The sequence below is a fragment of the Diorhabda sublineata genome, chromosome 5 (assembly GCF_026230105.1).
Source record: "Diorhabda sublineata isolate icDioSubl1.1 chromosome 5, icDioSubl1.1, whole genome shotgun sequence".
Taxonomy (NCBI): Eukaryota; Metazoa; Arthropoda; class Insecta; order Coleoptera; family Chrysomelidae; genus Diorhabda; species Diorhabda sublineata.
In genome coordinates, this window is record NC_079478.1 from 3,777,047 (window position 1) to 3,794,777 (window position 17,731).

At 33.8% G+C, this 17,731-nt stretch overlaps 1 protein-coding gene across 1 annotated transcript in view; it reads right to left on the bottom strand.

The window, feature by feature from the left end:
• Window positions 1-17,731, bottom strand: part of LOC130444044 (retinal homeobox protein Rx1) — a 69,078-nt gene that overhangs the window by 10,367 nt on the left and 40,980 nt on the right. The window lies entirely within an intron of this gene.

Here is a 17,731-nt window from a genome sequence, read left to right on the forward strand (position 1 = left end):
GGATCTAAAATTGAACAAATCCATTCAGGATTAGTAAACAATTAGATAAAACTCAGATTTGATTTATTTGTCTTGAAATAGATTTACCTGTCCGAAGTATTATAAACTGTAAGTAGTGTTTCTCATATTTAAACATCTTTAATTTATTAACTAAGCCTTTTCTGTGATTAATAGACATTTACTTTATTTTGATCCAGAATAATGGTTTTTACAAATTTTGATATAGCCCGAGCTAATGCCTTGGCCAAAGAAGGCCGGAGCTTACGGCACGTTGCTGAAACGCTTGGGGTAGTGAAGTCTACCATTCACGATGCACTCCAGCATCTCCGGGATACTTTGAAAAAAGCTTTCTCATGTTCAAATGTGGACTTTTTTGTAACCACCTCAATTGAACGACCAGAACGTTCACCATCATCGGTGTCTGTACGACATCAAACCAATAAACGAATGGAGCAAAGTCCGGTTAACAATTTTCAAGCCATTACTGAGCTTGTACAGTATATTTTTCATCACGAAGCAGTGATTCCATTGTTTTGAAACTAAAAAAAGTAGCTTCACTTAAACTTGATAAACGTCATATGGATTTGACCATGGCAGCGCTATCTGTGTGTCTGTCACACGACTTAATGAGTGATGTATTAGTTATCTTTTATATTCAAAATCTTGTCGGTGATGGATTGAAGATATTTTTTACTGTTTAGCATGTAACGAGTCGCTACTGACATTCAATATGAGAAATATAAAAATGGATTAAGCATTTTTAATATCATTACAGCTGTTTATTCAGGAAATGGATAAAAAATTGTTGTATACATACTATAATTTTCCCCAACAAAATATTCAATTTATATCAAATCGTTTGTCATGCTGACAAACCGAGGAAAGAAATTATATAACCACCTGTTTGAAAACTTACTAGTTTTTGTCATTATTAGCCCAACATTTTCCCCAGATAATTCCATATTATTAGATCTATTCCGTGATTTAATGGAAATATTTTTCTGACGATGCTTATTATTTAAATATATTTTATAATGAGATCATTTCAAAAAGATTACATCGTAACATCAAACGGCACATTTGAATAATTTTTTTCAACTAATCATATTCTAGTCAGAACCAAGGACCTTCATTTTAACAAAATGGTAACAAATTTAAGGGTCCGTTATACCTCATGCTGAGCTAAGTTTAGCGAGACGTCAGGCGCAGATACGAATGCGGTTCCGTAGTAGAATCTTGGAATATAATAGGACCAATCCGACTGCTGCCGTGTTATTAGGCGGCACAATGCTTCTTTGTGAACTCCTCGAGGTTCTTTTTTCGAGTGACAAACATTGATTGTATCGAGTCAGTGACGGTTCAGATTACGACAATTTTTTAATTAATAAGAAATTAAATAAAAATATTTATTACAAAAACATTTGGAATAATAAACGTTATCACACATTTTTTATATGTTAATTAACTGTGCAAGTATACAGTGTGTTTGGAGAAAATAACGCAGGCCATTAAACACTAAACACTTTCTAAAGTTGTATAACTCGCTCAATTTGTAGTCGAATATATTAAATTGAGTGATTTATCATCAAATGAAGATATGTGGTTAAAATAATTGCATAATTAGGTCCAATTGATGTAGATTAATAGTTCTACTGGAACCCACAAGTTTCCCTTACTTGTGTCGTTTATTCGTAGCTGTGAAAACATATTGTTATATTTATTGCCAGTTTGTGATTGAAAACATCGAATAAAAGTTTATCTAACACATATTGGTACTACTCGTAGATAATTCTAGGTCGCATGTTATATTTGTGTTTAAGATCTAGGAAAAACGTTCAAATGAATTCAATATTTCATTACAAAGTTGGAATACCACAAATCTGGTGGTATTCTCCGATAATAAATAAATAAATATTTTTATATGACATGGGTTTCAAAAAATTTATCCGATGATTTTTGCACTGTTGAAATTACGGGTCAAAAGAAGAGAAGGTAAGGAACTACTCAAACTTTTATATGTGCATAGTTGTTGTTTGCTGATCCCTGTATTACTAGGTTACTTGAAGTTATGAAAAACTACCATTGATCAGTTTACCAAGAATTTCAGCAGGTACTTATCGTAGAAAAAACTACAAAACAAAATTTAAACATAATAGAAAGTATAAACCAATTCCAGCTAACAAGGAAAACTGTTTACTTTAAATACAAACCGTGATAATTAACACATTTTTTCATTAACTCCACGGTTTACCGTCTGAGTTTTATAATATATCATTGCCTCTAAGTTCATCAAATGATGGGTCTACAGCTTAATTCGTGCGGTTTGATAAGAGATGTCGTAACTTGTATAATATTACATCGTTCCAATATTCCGAACCTGCGTTGGAAAGCTACTGTTATTGTACGTCTTTTCAGTAAATGTCATTCATTCAAGCGTCACAACAATAATTTTTTTTTCACTCAAATATATCGATCTTTGTTTTTGCGGGAGTTCTTCTGCATTACTTTAATGTGAAGAAAAATGCTGCCGAATTCATCGTATTTTGGTGGAAGTTTATGGTGAACATACTCTAGCTTAGCGAACGTGCCAAAATTGGTTTACACGGTTTAAAAGTGGTGATTTTGGCTTGGAATACGATGAACATCCTGGGCAGCCAAAAAAGTTTGAAGAATTGGAAGCATTACTCGATAAAAATTGTTGCCAAACACAAGAAGAGCTCGCAGAATCTTTGGGTATCACTCAAGCAGCCATTTCAAAACGTTTAAAAGCCGCTAGATGTATTCAAAAGAAAGGAAATTGGGTTCTACGTGATCTCAAGCCGAGCGACGCCGAAAGGCGGTTTTGCATGTCCGAAATGCTGCTGAAACGCCACAGAAGGACGTCATTTTTGCATCGGATTATTGGTGATGAAAAATGGATCCATTACGACAGTCCTAAGCACAAAAAATCATCTGTGAAACCCGGCCAAGCAGGCAATTCAGCGGCAAAGCCGAATATCCATGGCGCGAAGGTAATGTTCTCTATTTGGTGGGATCAGAAGGGTGTGCTATATTATGAGCTGCTAAATCCGGGTGAAACCATCAATGGACAACGCTATCGAACACAATTAACGCATTTGAAGAGAGCAGTAGCCGAAAAACGCCCGGAATATGCGACGAGCCACGAGACAATAAATTTCCATCAGGACAACGCTCAGCCCCACGTTGCTATTCCGGTTAAGAACTATTTGGAAAACAGTGGATGGGAAGTTTTACCTCACCCGCCTTATACTCAGACCTTGCCCCTTCTGACTACCATTTGTTCCGGTCGATGCAGAGCGCCCTCACTGGAAAACGGTTTACATCAGAGCAAGATATAAAAAATTGGTTTGATTCATTCTTGGCTGCCCAGACAGTTCTTTTGAGATGGGATCCACAAATTGCCAGAAAAATGGGAAAAGGTCATAGTTTCATATGGACAATACTTTGAATAACCCTATTGTACATGTTTTTCTAAATGTACGTTTAAATTTTGAAGAAAAAACCCGCACGAATCAAGTTACGGTTCAAAAACTCTGTCACGAGTGCTCGAAACTGACATCAAAAGCTCACTAAGCACCTGTCTTTTGGATTTAGTTCTTCAATCACTCAAGCAATGGAAATGTGCGCAAAAGCCTTTCACCGAATCAAAGCTATAAGACATAGTTCCAGAAAAAGTGAGAATCTGGAAGAAAATTACTAAATACAAATTGCTTCATAGGTATTCTGACATTGTGAGAGTGCGGAAAGAAAGAAGATCAGTTTCTCTGCCTTCTTAGAATTGGCTTAGGCGTTCGACACATACAAACTGAGCAAACTATTGACTAAACAATAAGTATGCAAAAGCTGTATATAAGTAACCGAGCCTTCATAATAAAGCAAGACTCAGACTTGAAGGATATCAACACGGATGTGCCACAAGGTAGAGCTTGTGCTGATTCTTCACCTTTCGCCCACTAATGACATATTCTTATTAGAGACAGTTTTTTTGCTAACGACATAACTATCTTGGCTGTAGGCGACAGCTACGAATAAGCTACAGACAACAATTGATAGTTTATTATCTATATTTGGGGTTAACTCAAGGTGCGAAGTTACACTGGAAACTTCATATAAAAAAGTAACGAAAAGATCTAGGTTAGAATAAAGAAAATGATTTGTTTGCTGTTAATTTATAATAAATTACTTGTATATATACTGAAGCCGGTTTGGACTCTCAAATCTTTTAGATATTCCAAAAGAAAGTGCTGAGTAACATCGTTGATGCACCCTGGTACTAGCGGCCTTCTGCAAAGACCTGGAGATAGACACTGTGAGGCAGGTAACTAGTAAATGCGCCGAGCAGCGGCGATTATGTAAAGTGCTTAGTGTGGAAGCAGAGTGCGAAATCTTAAATATTAGTATTAATACAATTCAAGGAAGTTATTATAAATTGAAAATCATACACGATAAAACCATTTCTTGTTTGTCAATATGTCAAAATTGGAATGCAAATATTTAAAATCGATTATTGGAAATTTCCCTATAAAATTGAAAACAGTAACGATTTATTTACAAAACTCATTAATTCCACAACGATAGTATCTCACATGAAAACCGTTCCCCAAAGCAAAGTTAACTTCCCTAATAATCGGTTCCGAGTCTCAACATTAATAGCCTTTATTATGCGAGGGTGAGAGTCTATTTTAAACGTACGGCAATGGTGGTCTCTCCCGCTAATAAATTGGCAGCTACACACATCAACGTCAACGTGGTCTTCTTTGTTATATCCAGCTAATCAGACCTATGACGTGTAATTTGCTATTGCACGTGACGTACACGTGACCAACGTCGTTGCTCCGAATTGTTTAAAACTTGTCACAATGTACTCTCTTGTTTGTTGTGTGACAGCACGACGAAACTTATTAGTGTTCTGTTACCGTTCATTCCCCGAGCTTAGCGTTCTCGGTTTGCCTAATTTGCAAGATATTGTGTAACCAGATTTACCGGAATGTTGAATGTGATGTGATAATTAATGCAATTAAAATGGTAATGAGAATATTGTTAATTGAAAGAGAAGAACCACGAGAGGTATTACGTGAAACAGTAACAATGTATCAAAAACCAAATTGCTAAGAAAGAGTTTGTGGCGACAACGCCATGAGCCCTCGCATTTAAAAATACTTATTATAGGTAGGTACACAATTCCCAATATCTGCCCAGTCTCTTTTCTTTCAAAACTTTCTTAATGACTTAATAGCATTAAATTAGCTTAATCCTCTCCGATATACCTGGTACTCGTTTTAAGAAAAACCAACATTTATCTGAGCCCAGACGAGACGTTTTGAATCCAAGACAAACTCATTTTATCTCGTCACAGTTTAGTTTTTATTTTGTTTGGTATTTATGTATATATAGTAAGTTCAAGTAGCTTTGATTGTTGTGCTACCTCATCACTATCCTTTTTAGAGTTTTTTTAAGCGGTCCACGTAGTTTCATTGTTTTTTCATCAATATTCAATGTTATTATACAGTGCGAATCAGGGTCAGTGTGTGTGTGTTTTGTGCAGTACAATATTCTAGAACAAAACTATATTTTACGATATTTTCTTGCTTACTTTTTGGTGGTGATGAATTTTGGACGAGGGTTGTGGCGTGATGGAATCAATACTTTTGATAATCATGGCATATATTAAAAACAATTGAATAGTAAAATCTAGTAAATATCTCGACAAAGAGATAAAGTAGTGGTTGGTGATTCATATTTTTCTTGTGCGGCAAACAATTATCCAAACATTCACTTTCCTTTTGTAGATTCTATTTTTCGTAAAAAACGTGGTTTATAGCCTCGTATATCGCATCAAAATTGTGATTGTTGCAGGATTACTGAAAGTCTTATGATTGCTGATAGTTGAAATTATTTGTTTGAGTTTAATCGTTAGATTAGAAATACAACCAGGATATTTGTGTGAAACAGTTTCTGAATATTATATCACTTATACTCGTAGAAATATATTGATTATTCAATAAAGTTTTTTATGAAGTTAAACGAAAATATTCCTATTCAGAAAGAGAGGGAGCTTTCCTTTCTCTAATGTCTCAAGACATACTTTTCCAGGGAGAGTTTCACGCGATAATTTGATCAATAAACACAAGAAATTAATTCACTTTTAAAGACCTTTATAATGAAGACATTATATCGCATTGCATTAACAAAGAAGTTTCTGTTATCAAAGATGAATATTACTAGTCTTTTTACTGCGAAATAAGTATACTTGTTTCTTTGTAGTTGTGCGTCTATTCCGTGTGACTTCGCATCTAAAAATACTTAATACAGGTAAACATTCCTCCTAACAAATTCCATCCATAAAACAGTAATCTATCCACAGTTGACTGACCGATACCTGACTTTGGGAAAAACCAATAACCTTCTACCTGATCTTTGTTCCAACCCAGGCGAAGCGTTTGGAATCGTGGAGAAATTCATTCTGCCTCACGAAGCGATCAGGTCTGGAATGCCGAGACTTCAGAGAAGCTGCGCCGTTTTGTCGATATATTATAATAAGTTTATGTTATTGATCTTTGATAATTGTGGTACCCTTGCCCTCGACACGAAGACTAGCGCCCATAAATTGAAGAAAAACGGGCTGTTTCTAGATTTAGATCGCAGTTTCTAATATGATACACCTAGGCTCTAATACACTTTTTAATTTGGAACTGAAACAGTAACACGTGTCTTTTTGAACAATAGTCAAAATTTTAACAAGCTATTTTATTTAAATTTTCTTGACAGCTATTATTTTTTGCGGAAATAACTATCAACAATGATGAGTTTAATAAATATTATATAAACTCGACACTATCAATTTCGATTGTGTAAATGTAGTACTGAATTCCTTGTAAGCCTTTCATGGCTGTGTGGTTTCAATTTTGAATTAACGTATATCGCAATTGCTATGTGAACAAAAAATCGTTTCTTGACATTAGTTAGACAAGTTTATGTCAGTAAGATTAAAATATGTTATAAGTTCGAAATAAGAAAAGGTATTTATAATTTGGTTGGACAGATCCCTTAGCCTCACATAGTTCGTCCTTTTCAAATCGAACATATTTCACGTCGAAGTATTCACCGTGCTACAGACTGATGTGAAGAAGGAATACCATATCTGATCCTTTCAAAAAGTTAGGTTAGATAAGTTATCATCAATTATCATGAGCTATATATTTCAGAACATAAACAATATTATATAATTATCAAAATTTTAATGATAGCTGACCTTAGCGATGCTTAGTTACTTCGTCATACATGTATCACAAGCAAAAGGCTAAATTCAATGCAGTCTTCAATCGGTGAATCATTTAAAGGACAGTTTCCTCATCTTTTAGTTTTTAAGACCTTTTTTCAACATTCTACATTCTTTTTTTGTTAGTCTTAGATGGTTTTATAGTAGTTTTCTCAGTTGTTAGTCTTTTCAATCTAGTCCTATTTTCTTTTCAGCCAATTTCTTTTTACTTCCTAGCTCTAGCTTAGAGGGCACTGTTCTTATCAAAAATTGACTTTTTTCCTTTTGGTCTGGTCGTCCAATTGAGGTGGTTACTTCAGAAAACATCAAAAGAGTCCACACATTGGTTATATCTAACCGTAAATTGAAATTGCGTGACATAGCTAGGCATTAGGTATCAGAAGGCAGTGTGTTCACAATTATACATGAAACTTTGACCTTGAGAAAGATTTTGTCAAAGTAAGTGCTGCTTTAATCACAGTGGATCAAAAACAATGACTTGTTGATGTTTCAAAGAAGTATTTGGCCATTTTCACACGGATCACATGGATCCAACTACAATGCTGCATCAAAACGATCATCATCTGAATGGACTGCAGCCGGTGACCACGTCCGAAGAAAAAACCACTGTTTCACCAAGACAATGCACAGATTCATAAGTCGATGGCAACTATGGTTGAATTGAACGAATTAGAGTTCGAATTGCTTCCTCATCCATTGTACTGAAGCCTTTTTTGAAGCAAAAGACAAATCCTTCTACAAGCACGGCATCGAGAAGTTAGAGAAGCGTTGCAATGATTTTATTGCATAAATAAAATTTGGCAAAAAATATATTTTTTTTAGTTAGTCACACGACTTATTGAGTGATGTTTTTATAAGTCTCAGTATCTATCTAAGAGATTCGTTGAACTTAAAAACTTTATTAAATAATCGATATAGTTCTACGAGTGTAAGTGATATAATATTCATAAACTGTTTCACACAAATATCTTGGTTGTATTCCTAGTCTAACGAATAAACTCAAACACATAATTTCAAGTTAAACAAGGAATCGCCAACCTTTGGGATACGAGTCAAAATTAATCGAAGCATCTTTAATTAAGGACGTTAATTGAGAGAGCCTCGAGTCTCGAAAACACGCTGAGCTTTGACGACAAAGCTCACCATAAAACGATTAAATATCAAAATGAAGACAAATTTAATAATGGCCCGTTTATAGGCCCACGGGCTGTGCACGGAGTTGCAACGATGATTTGAGGGAATACCGGAACAGGGACGGATTTGTATAATGAATAATCAGTATACGTACTCTGATAGTTCTATCGACTGAATTAGTCGGATTAGACAGGTAGTAAAATGAAGCTTAGACGATAGATTCTTCCATAGCTGATATATTGACACATGAACTATGGTACTTGACTATTTATTTGTTCTATAAATACAAACGGGACAAACCCAACAAACAGATTAGTATAATAAAGATTGGAGAAAATAATACTATGAGATTGAAAAGTAATCTTGTAATTGAGATACAGGTTCTTTAATTAAGTGAACAGGGTATAAAATATGTCAATATCAATATTAATTTTTAAAATAATTAGTAAAAGTAAAATTAGTATTTAAAACTCTTATAGGTCATTATAACAAATTTTATGAGGTGGCCAATTCGTTGGAGTTTTTATTATTTTAGCAAGGTTTTATGGGTACGAATTTGAATAATTCGTTTTACATAATATCTTCCAGGGTAATTTTAACTTTCAAGTTATACTTGAAATTTACTAAAAATTTTCTGTTTGTTGCAATATTCTGTCAATTTAGTATGTAGTACAAGAGAATCGATTGCTATAATCTATTTTTATAAATAAGAAAGCAATAAAATCATGGAATAATTTCCGTGAATATTGAGGCACTTGTCATAACGTGGCACCAGTTTTTGAACACCCTTCTCATAAAATTTTGCCGCCTGACTTGTTAACCACTGTATCGCAAGTGTTTTGACTTTGTTATCGTCTTGAAGGCGCTGACCACCCAGGTGTTTCTTCAAGTACAAAAACAAATGCTAGTCGCTGGGCGCCAGATCAGGGCTGTAGAGAGGATGATCTAGAGTTTCCCATTGAAAAGATTTGATGAGATCTTTGGTCCGATTAGCCACATATGGACGGACATTGTGATTCAGCAAAACCTTACCATTTCATCACTCATAATATTTTGTCCGTAAACTTCAGAGATCTCACGATGAATATCGATCAATTTTACGCCTCTAGCACTAAGAAATCGTATAATAGCCCGTACTTCACAATCGGCGGGACTCACGATTGTCGGAGGTATCTTAAACACTCAGTAAACAACGTGCACCATGAAGAATCAGACTGTAATGACGTCAGTGCGTAGATGAAGGCAACCAGCGCGCATGTGCGGAACGCCGACCTTGGGGTTGCGGCGGCGGAATCGTAAAACGGTACTTACTTAAAAAACAAAACTTTTTGGATTGATAGACTTGTACTCTGAGATCATTTGATTATGTTTATGAGGTTAATGTATATGTTTGACTAATAAGATTTATATCTTTTAATATTCAACCTAAATAAATTCTTTCTTCTCATATTGTATGCTGATTTTACTGTATTATCATTGATTGAATTCTTAATAATCTGTTACAGTAAATAAGCTAAAATTCAAATAGTGTTTTCTCTCTTTAAATTAACTAGATTAACAGAAAGATTAATCACCGTTTTCTTTGGGCCCCAACTTAATTTAATGTTAAAATATAACATTTTATTTCTTTGTTGTTAAGGTGAGTAAACTGTCAACTTTTTCATATTTTTCCTTGTAATTAATTCATCAGAAAAACTCAAGAATAAATTTGATATAACTAGAAATATTCTAAAGACGATTGTTGCTTAAACAAAGTTTTTTTTGTATTTGAGTAATTATGAATAATGAAATAAATATGTTTGATTGAATAAATTATTCGAAAAAAATTTTTCCTTCCGCAAAGTCGAATGTTGAATTAAGAAGAAAGAAAAGCGGGCACACCCGTTCTTCAGCATCCTGTATATGATATAGGCTTATACAAAAACTGTCAACAAAAAACTTTGTTAAAAAAGGGCGGTGTAATGTAAGTAGGGTTATTTAATTCTCGCATTGTATACCGCCTCCTTTCAAGGATTCTCAGCTTACACAGATCAAATTTCTAGCTACTTGGATACTAACACTACCAACGCATTAGAATTTTTGTTCAGGAATGTATTTTTCTTACCTGCTTATACCAGTTTTTTATGCTTAAGATCGAGTATAGTTATTTTATTAGTTAATAATATAATTTTTGTTATGAAAAATCTTTTGTATCTGAATAAATTCTGAGCTTGTTTGAAATTAATTATACGAGACAAGTTCTGAGATCCCGCGTCTGTACGTACGTACAGTTGTTCGTGACTGTTAACAATGACTTTTGAATTGAGAATTCTGCGAAGCACGAGGTTTTTATTGAGTTAAACGCCTTATAGAGATCAATATGTATTGATATCCGTGCGGTGTAAGGAGAAAACATTAAATATATATAATGAGAAATGTAATGACCGTGTTTATGTCATTACTGACGATTTAGTGGAAAAGTCTAAGAGCTTTACGATGTCGTCATCATCCGAATAGTTTCTTGAAATACTGTTTACAAGCTTACTATATTTTAACGTCAGTGCACAACCATATTTATGTCAAATATCAATTTGAATATAGATTTTTTAAAAAAGAAATTTCGTAACACTACAATTCTCGATCAAATATAATTCCCTGGTGATGAATACATGAGTATTCGAAACCTCGAAATACATATTAAATATAGTACACTTCGGAGTTTCATTTGTCGCAATCCCAAAACTAAAATGCTCATAAATTAGTTGTCAAGACTTAATTCCAATTTATATATATGTGACATCATTTAAGAATTTAAATCACTTTTTGGGATTTGTCAAATACCCTACTATTTTGTGGTTGAAACAGAATTGCAACAGTAAATAATTCACAACCCTAATCCCTACGTACTCGACCAAAACGTTTAACACAAATTATCATGAACCATTATAGTGAAAATTATTAATGAATAAAAAAACATGTGTTACTTCTCAAAACGTAAGGTTGATCAATTTCACCCCTCAATAAAATCCCTCAAAGCCGCAATAAAAGCGAGGCTATAACCATTCTCTACGGTTAATCAAACACTGATACCGTATCATGACATTAGTCTCTCGAGAAATATGTCAGAATCGTAAACTTTCCTGAAATATATTCAGCGAATAATAGTTCTAGTTTTATGGAAACAGCAGAAAGAGCTCTAGTTTTTTTTTATTTTATTAAACACACATCCAATAATTTTAGAATAATACAGAGTATTACAGAGATATTCAAGACTGTTTAGTTCAGACAGTAGTCGCTAATACGGGTCTCGGTCCACCCTACAAGGTGGTGAATAATCAATATTTCATAAATACTTACTCATACCAAATTAAGAAATGAAAAATAATGTTTACTCCCCGTATACAAATTCGGTAAACATCTAACAAATCGTCAGTCCACGTAGACTCATCATCTCCACTGCATTTCTTTTGGCTGAAGCTGTCGGAAGACGTATGTACACAATTTCTTCGAAATATTCCTGCAGGATAGTCTGCGATAAGCAGTGGCGTCGTTTGGTGAGATTCATTAAATTCTTAAATTTCTTTAAATACATAGAAATATGGCGTTCTTTAAACCATGGGCGAATGGAATAAAGATTTAGAAATACAAACACAGCACGTTATTTTAAATATATTCGCATGTTTAAAAAAGGAAAATATTCATGCAATCATAGTAAGAATTGCTGGATTAACTAGTTAGTTAACTAATTAGTTGACGAAGCTACTCAAGATTTTATACGTAGGACAATTTATAGTTTATATAAAGAGAACAGGGCTGCGACATTAGAAGTAATACAGCAAAAGGTAGCAGATTATCCATAATGCAACTCCAACAGATACCAAATAATAGTAATAGTAAAGCTCAAACATTATCATTTATTTTTGAAAAAAATATTCCTATTCCTGTCAGTGATCGTGAAAAAAGCCCAACAAACACATAATTGCTTACTGTTATTAAAGGTCTAAGCCTAGAGAAAATTTATTATATTGACAAGCTGTGCAGAGAACAGCGTCTCCAGAATTGAATAAAGAGGTTGTAGAACTCTTAGATAAAGTTCTAGCAGCAGACCGCCAAGAGCTTTGGAAAAACATGTTATCAAAGAAGAAGCTGAATATTTAGTATCACCCTCTTTACAAACCATAATAACTAAATCAAATGATGACTCTAGGTCAGACGATTCTGACTACCATGATTATTTATAATGATACTTTGGAATTGAAATGCTTTTTTATTTTTGTTTTATTTGCAGAGAATTTATTAATCTTTATGGTTTTTGCTTTGAAATGAGAAAAAAAAACGAATGGGGTACAAAAAGGGCTCAGTTCACGTCTGGTACCCTGTTTAAACCAAACGCCCTTACATGCAGGTACATTTTACTCGTCTATTTACGTTTTCTAATTTAATATTCAGTTGTAACACGTTCCGAAGAAAAGGAGGAAAAGAGACCTTCGAGAATCTGTTTTACCGGTGCCCTGCCTTGAGGAAGAAACGACGTCAAATGCTGGGAGACGACACACTAGATAAAAATTTTCTGTCTAGGTTGGGAATGCTGAAAAATCAGCTATAAAAGGGAAAGGGTACGCTGGTGGTTAGCTAGTTAAGTAAGTTTCCAAACTGTGGAAAATAAATGGTAACACAATGGGCCTTGAGCTTTCGAGTGAAACAGGACTAATCTAGATCGAGGTTGCTTTAACTTCACCTAACCTAATTTCAACTTGCAACAAAGAGCTTCTCAGTATTAATTCCTCCATTATTTTCTTGATAAGTTTAAATTGGAAGAGAGTTAAATAAGACACTCGAAACTGTTGGAAATATCAGGATTTCTGCCTCAACCATAGTAGAAGTAGGGTTCTTGAACTCATTTGGATCATATTTTGATAAAGACCGAAATTGGACTGATATCTCTTTTGAGACAAATTACATGATAATATACTAACAGATATCCAAAATTCATATTAATACTAACCCAAAATGAAAACAAGACTGCAAATACAAAGATAGAATAAGAAAATTTGTTAATATTCTAAGTGATTGCAATGCACTAAATGAAATTTTAATGAAAATATTCGACAATTCCTTGATTATTATTATGTAGTTCGTTTTCGTTATCCAACATTCTTCAGTCACTAATGGATAAAAAACTCGATAAAAAAGTGAAAAATGGGAAATAAATTACCACAAATAATGGCGTTAAATTGGATATTGTTGAAACAATTTTTCTAGTTTTCAAACTCTAGATAGCGAGGGTAAAGATCGCAGAAAAGAGCACATTAGTATGGATACACATCACCCCACATCATTTGTCTCTAGAAAAACCCTGTTCCATTTTGCCTCACAAACGAATTTTCTGGCTGGTCGCTTCACGCCTGTGCCTTTTCCCACACTTATATCGCAGTCGATGATCCTCCTCTTTACTCGCTTTTACCGCTTTTTACGGTATCCCGTATATTTCGTTAACAAATTCTCAGTTAAAGGAGTTCGATTTTACTTCCCATATCCAGGGAGAGAAATATTGAGTTTCGACATTTTATAGTCCCTTGTAAATAATATTCATACAGTCGGGCATAAAGTTGCCTAAAACGAGGTTGTCACGTGGATAGTTCTACTATCATATACATATACAGACATATTTATTATCCTTCAAAAGTCGTTTATTATTAATAATATACAAAGTGGCCCTTTTTTTCCATTTCTCGATGCGTAGCAGTCAATAAGGCTTTTAAAAACTACGTTTCATTATTTATATTCAGTATTTTGAAAAATATTAAGCTACTCCGTGAACAAATAGTAAATGAATCAAATCAATAAACCAACCACCAGAATAGCGCATGGGCAAGGCTCAATCATTCCAATTTCAAGGCCAAGATAGAGCTCTGATAAGTGCTAGTCAAGATCAAACTAGTGCATCACATTATATAAAGAAAAAACAGTTAAAAGCTCTTGATGCAGTCTATTTTGGTTTCTTTGTTTTCCAAAATATTAAATTTGAACAAATTGTCGAAGCATTTTTTACATTTCGATTGGGGTATCTCCAAAATACGGGATATGAACGCATCAACCGCTTCTTTAGGTGTAGAAAAACGTTCACTCGCAATTATTTTTTATTCTGCGAAAATAAGAAGAAATCATTGGGTGTCAAACAAGAACTGGACGGTGGATGACCTCTCAATTCGATGTTTTGACTGTTTAAAAACGTACTGTTGTTTGACAGCTCGCATTGTCGTGGTGGAGAATGATTCTTGATTTGTCTTCGGCGATTGGTATTCAGTATTTCTTTGCATCTATCGATATGAGCTTTTCTGTAACGATTGTGAAATTATGTCGTATCCATATTTTTAGTTGAATGTTCATACAATATTAAATGTATGCATATGGAACCAAGTATGCCTCAATCTCACGGTATGTCACATGATGATCTTGCAATATCAGTTTAAGCACAACGTCGATGTTTTCTGGTACTACAGCCGATTGTGGACGACCTTCACGGCATTTATCTTGTAGCGAATTGCGACCTTGATTTAATTAAGAAAATCATCGAACCTCCGTGGCTCGTGGTGGTGCTTCATCACCAAAAGTCGAAGCTAGTCGATCGCCATATTGTTGTTCTGAATACGTTCACTATTTAAAACGTGTAACTTCGTCAGATTTGACATTTTCACATCGATGTTGCCATACCTTAAAATTTAAGTAGCAAATCTAGTGAAACTATTCACCCTACTAGCCGTACGTTTGTATCTGCAGCAACATAATACAATACTGGAACTTCTGTCAGGCCCTTTGGTAGATACTGTATGATTAAATAATCGTATGGGGCACCACATTAGATAAGATAAGAAAAAAGGTTTTGCCAGGTTGATATTAGGGTGGAAATTCTAATAAATCAGATTATAGAACCAATATTCCTTGATGGAGTTCTAATGAGATGAGAACCTGTTTGGTAGTATTCAGTTTATCGTGAAAAGACAGATAGATATGGCGGAGGACTGTTTTATGGAATATGGTAACTACCTTGTAGTTTTTGATGCTTCCAGCTCCCAACATAATTCAATAATTTTCCATATAATAATCAAAATCCATTCGTCCTAAATATTTACTTTCTATTATTATAGATATTTGGCTGGTTTCAATCTTTCAGACGAAGTTGTTTATCTGGAATCACTAGAACCTGAAGTAAGACGCCGAGTATTTGGTAGTTAGATATCTATACTCGAAATTATGATCGAAACGAACCAAATTTACAAAACTGTACGTCAGAGGAATAAAAACCTGCTACGTACCCCTGGCATATAGCATGAATAATTTTGAGCTGGCAAGATATTGTGGCGAAACGATTATCATAGTAAAAATGTGAAAACTTGGGGTAGGTGGAACACCTGGTACGTATGAATAATGGAAAAAACCCTTCAACTCATTCCGAAACGAACTTGAAGGCAGACGAGGGATTGGCCGACATAAATCAAGATAATAAATGATGTAATATGGAAACTGACAATACCCGTAATACGAAATTGGCTGGAGATAAGAAATATTTGAATGATATTCATCCAAGGTCCACAAGTAAGTGTAGTGCCGACGAAGATGAAGATTTCGCTGGTTTCGAACCCGAACCTTCGACTTCGACTGCAATTTTCAAATACAAGTCTATCCATTTTTATTTTTTAGCTCGTTTGCTATTAAATGATGATTCGATGGTAATATTGTCGAATATAATTTATTCAATTTTGTAGATACCATATTTTTTTCAAAAACTATCATTAATTAACTGAAAAAGTGTTTTTTTTCTCTAGCTGAATTAAGTCCCTATTCATAATGTTAATTGAGATTAAAATAGTTACTGTCACGACTTCATTCCAATAAAAGTTAATTTAGACATTTCTGCTTTACACAGTGTATACTTAAAGTAATGACTTTTGTAATGAATTTTAAATTAATTTCATTCAAGAAAAAACAACCACCAAACGGAAACGTTGATGAGTCGTTAATACTTTTCATTCTAGTGTATATTATCCCCCACAAACGATGTAACCCAGTTTATTATGGATATATCAGTATTTTATTTACTTAATGCACCGAACAAAAATATTAAGATCCTAATCTCCAATTATATATTGTTGTAACCCCAAAGCTAGATTGATATCATTGTAACGGCTCTTTAACTAAAGGTAATCCCTTATCAAATTGTAATTATAGAATGCAATTGACAAACTTTGTTCCATACACAATAGAATTTAAGTTCTCGGATGAATAGCGAGAGTTTATCCGAAATAATGTTTTAAAGGGACAGAGAACAGTGTGGGTTTCAAGAAGGATATTAATGCGTTAAAAACTAACATTTTTATTTGAAATTCTATAATACGATCGCTATTTAATGGCGAGAAGAAAAGTTTATATAAATACATAGCATAATTCAAGCAACACTCTTGAAAAATCGGCATAAGTCCGGCAACGCTGTCGAAAAAATCAAAACAAAGCATATTCGTGTTTCAGACAGTTGTGTTTGAAAACGCGCCTATTCGTCGAGTAACTTAACTTCCTTAAATGTAACTCCAGCCACTTCAATTTGACAGTTGACAGTTTCACTTCGATGATTTTGCATAACCTTAAATTTTTAATTTCTTTCCTCAGTGTAATTGAAAAAGTTTTGGATCTTAAGCGTCATCTAAAAAATGCACTCAAAATAGCACTTTCAGTCTTTGGCATATAAATTTTTTGCCTGATTTATGCCAACCTCTTTATGAGTAAAAAGTCCTGTCGTTAATGTAAACGAAGTAAGTGAAACTTATATAGATCTCAGTTTTTTTCTATTTCAAAAGTAATAGAAAAACAAGGGATGGTAACTGTTGAAAAATCAAATAACTTTATGACATGATCCAGGACTATGAGAAATCTAGAAGTCAAATTTTGTAGTCTCCTAATTTCTGACATACAGAAACTATTAACACAATGTTTATTAGTAATATAAAGATGTTTGAAATATTCTACAAAAAAGGTTATTGTATCCATATCTCTTCCAACATGTTCAACATTTACTATCTAATATTTTAGGCTTCCTTTAATAATATATTTTGACTTAAATCAAAATCCCAATGGTCTGTTTAGAGATGATTACTCAAAATGGTGCATTGTTTTCTATAACTATTTCAATAAATCTTTTCCTTATTTATAGGGATCATTTTTCCTTCCTGTCTTCTAGAAAATTAACAACCAAATTTAGTACTCAGGTACTATGTACTTATCTTTCGTTTCTTCTTTATTCACTTCTTTCGTATCATTGTATTT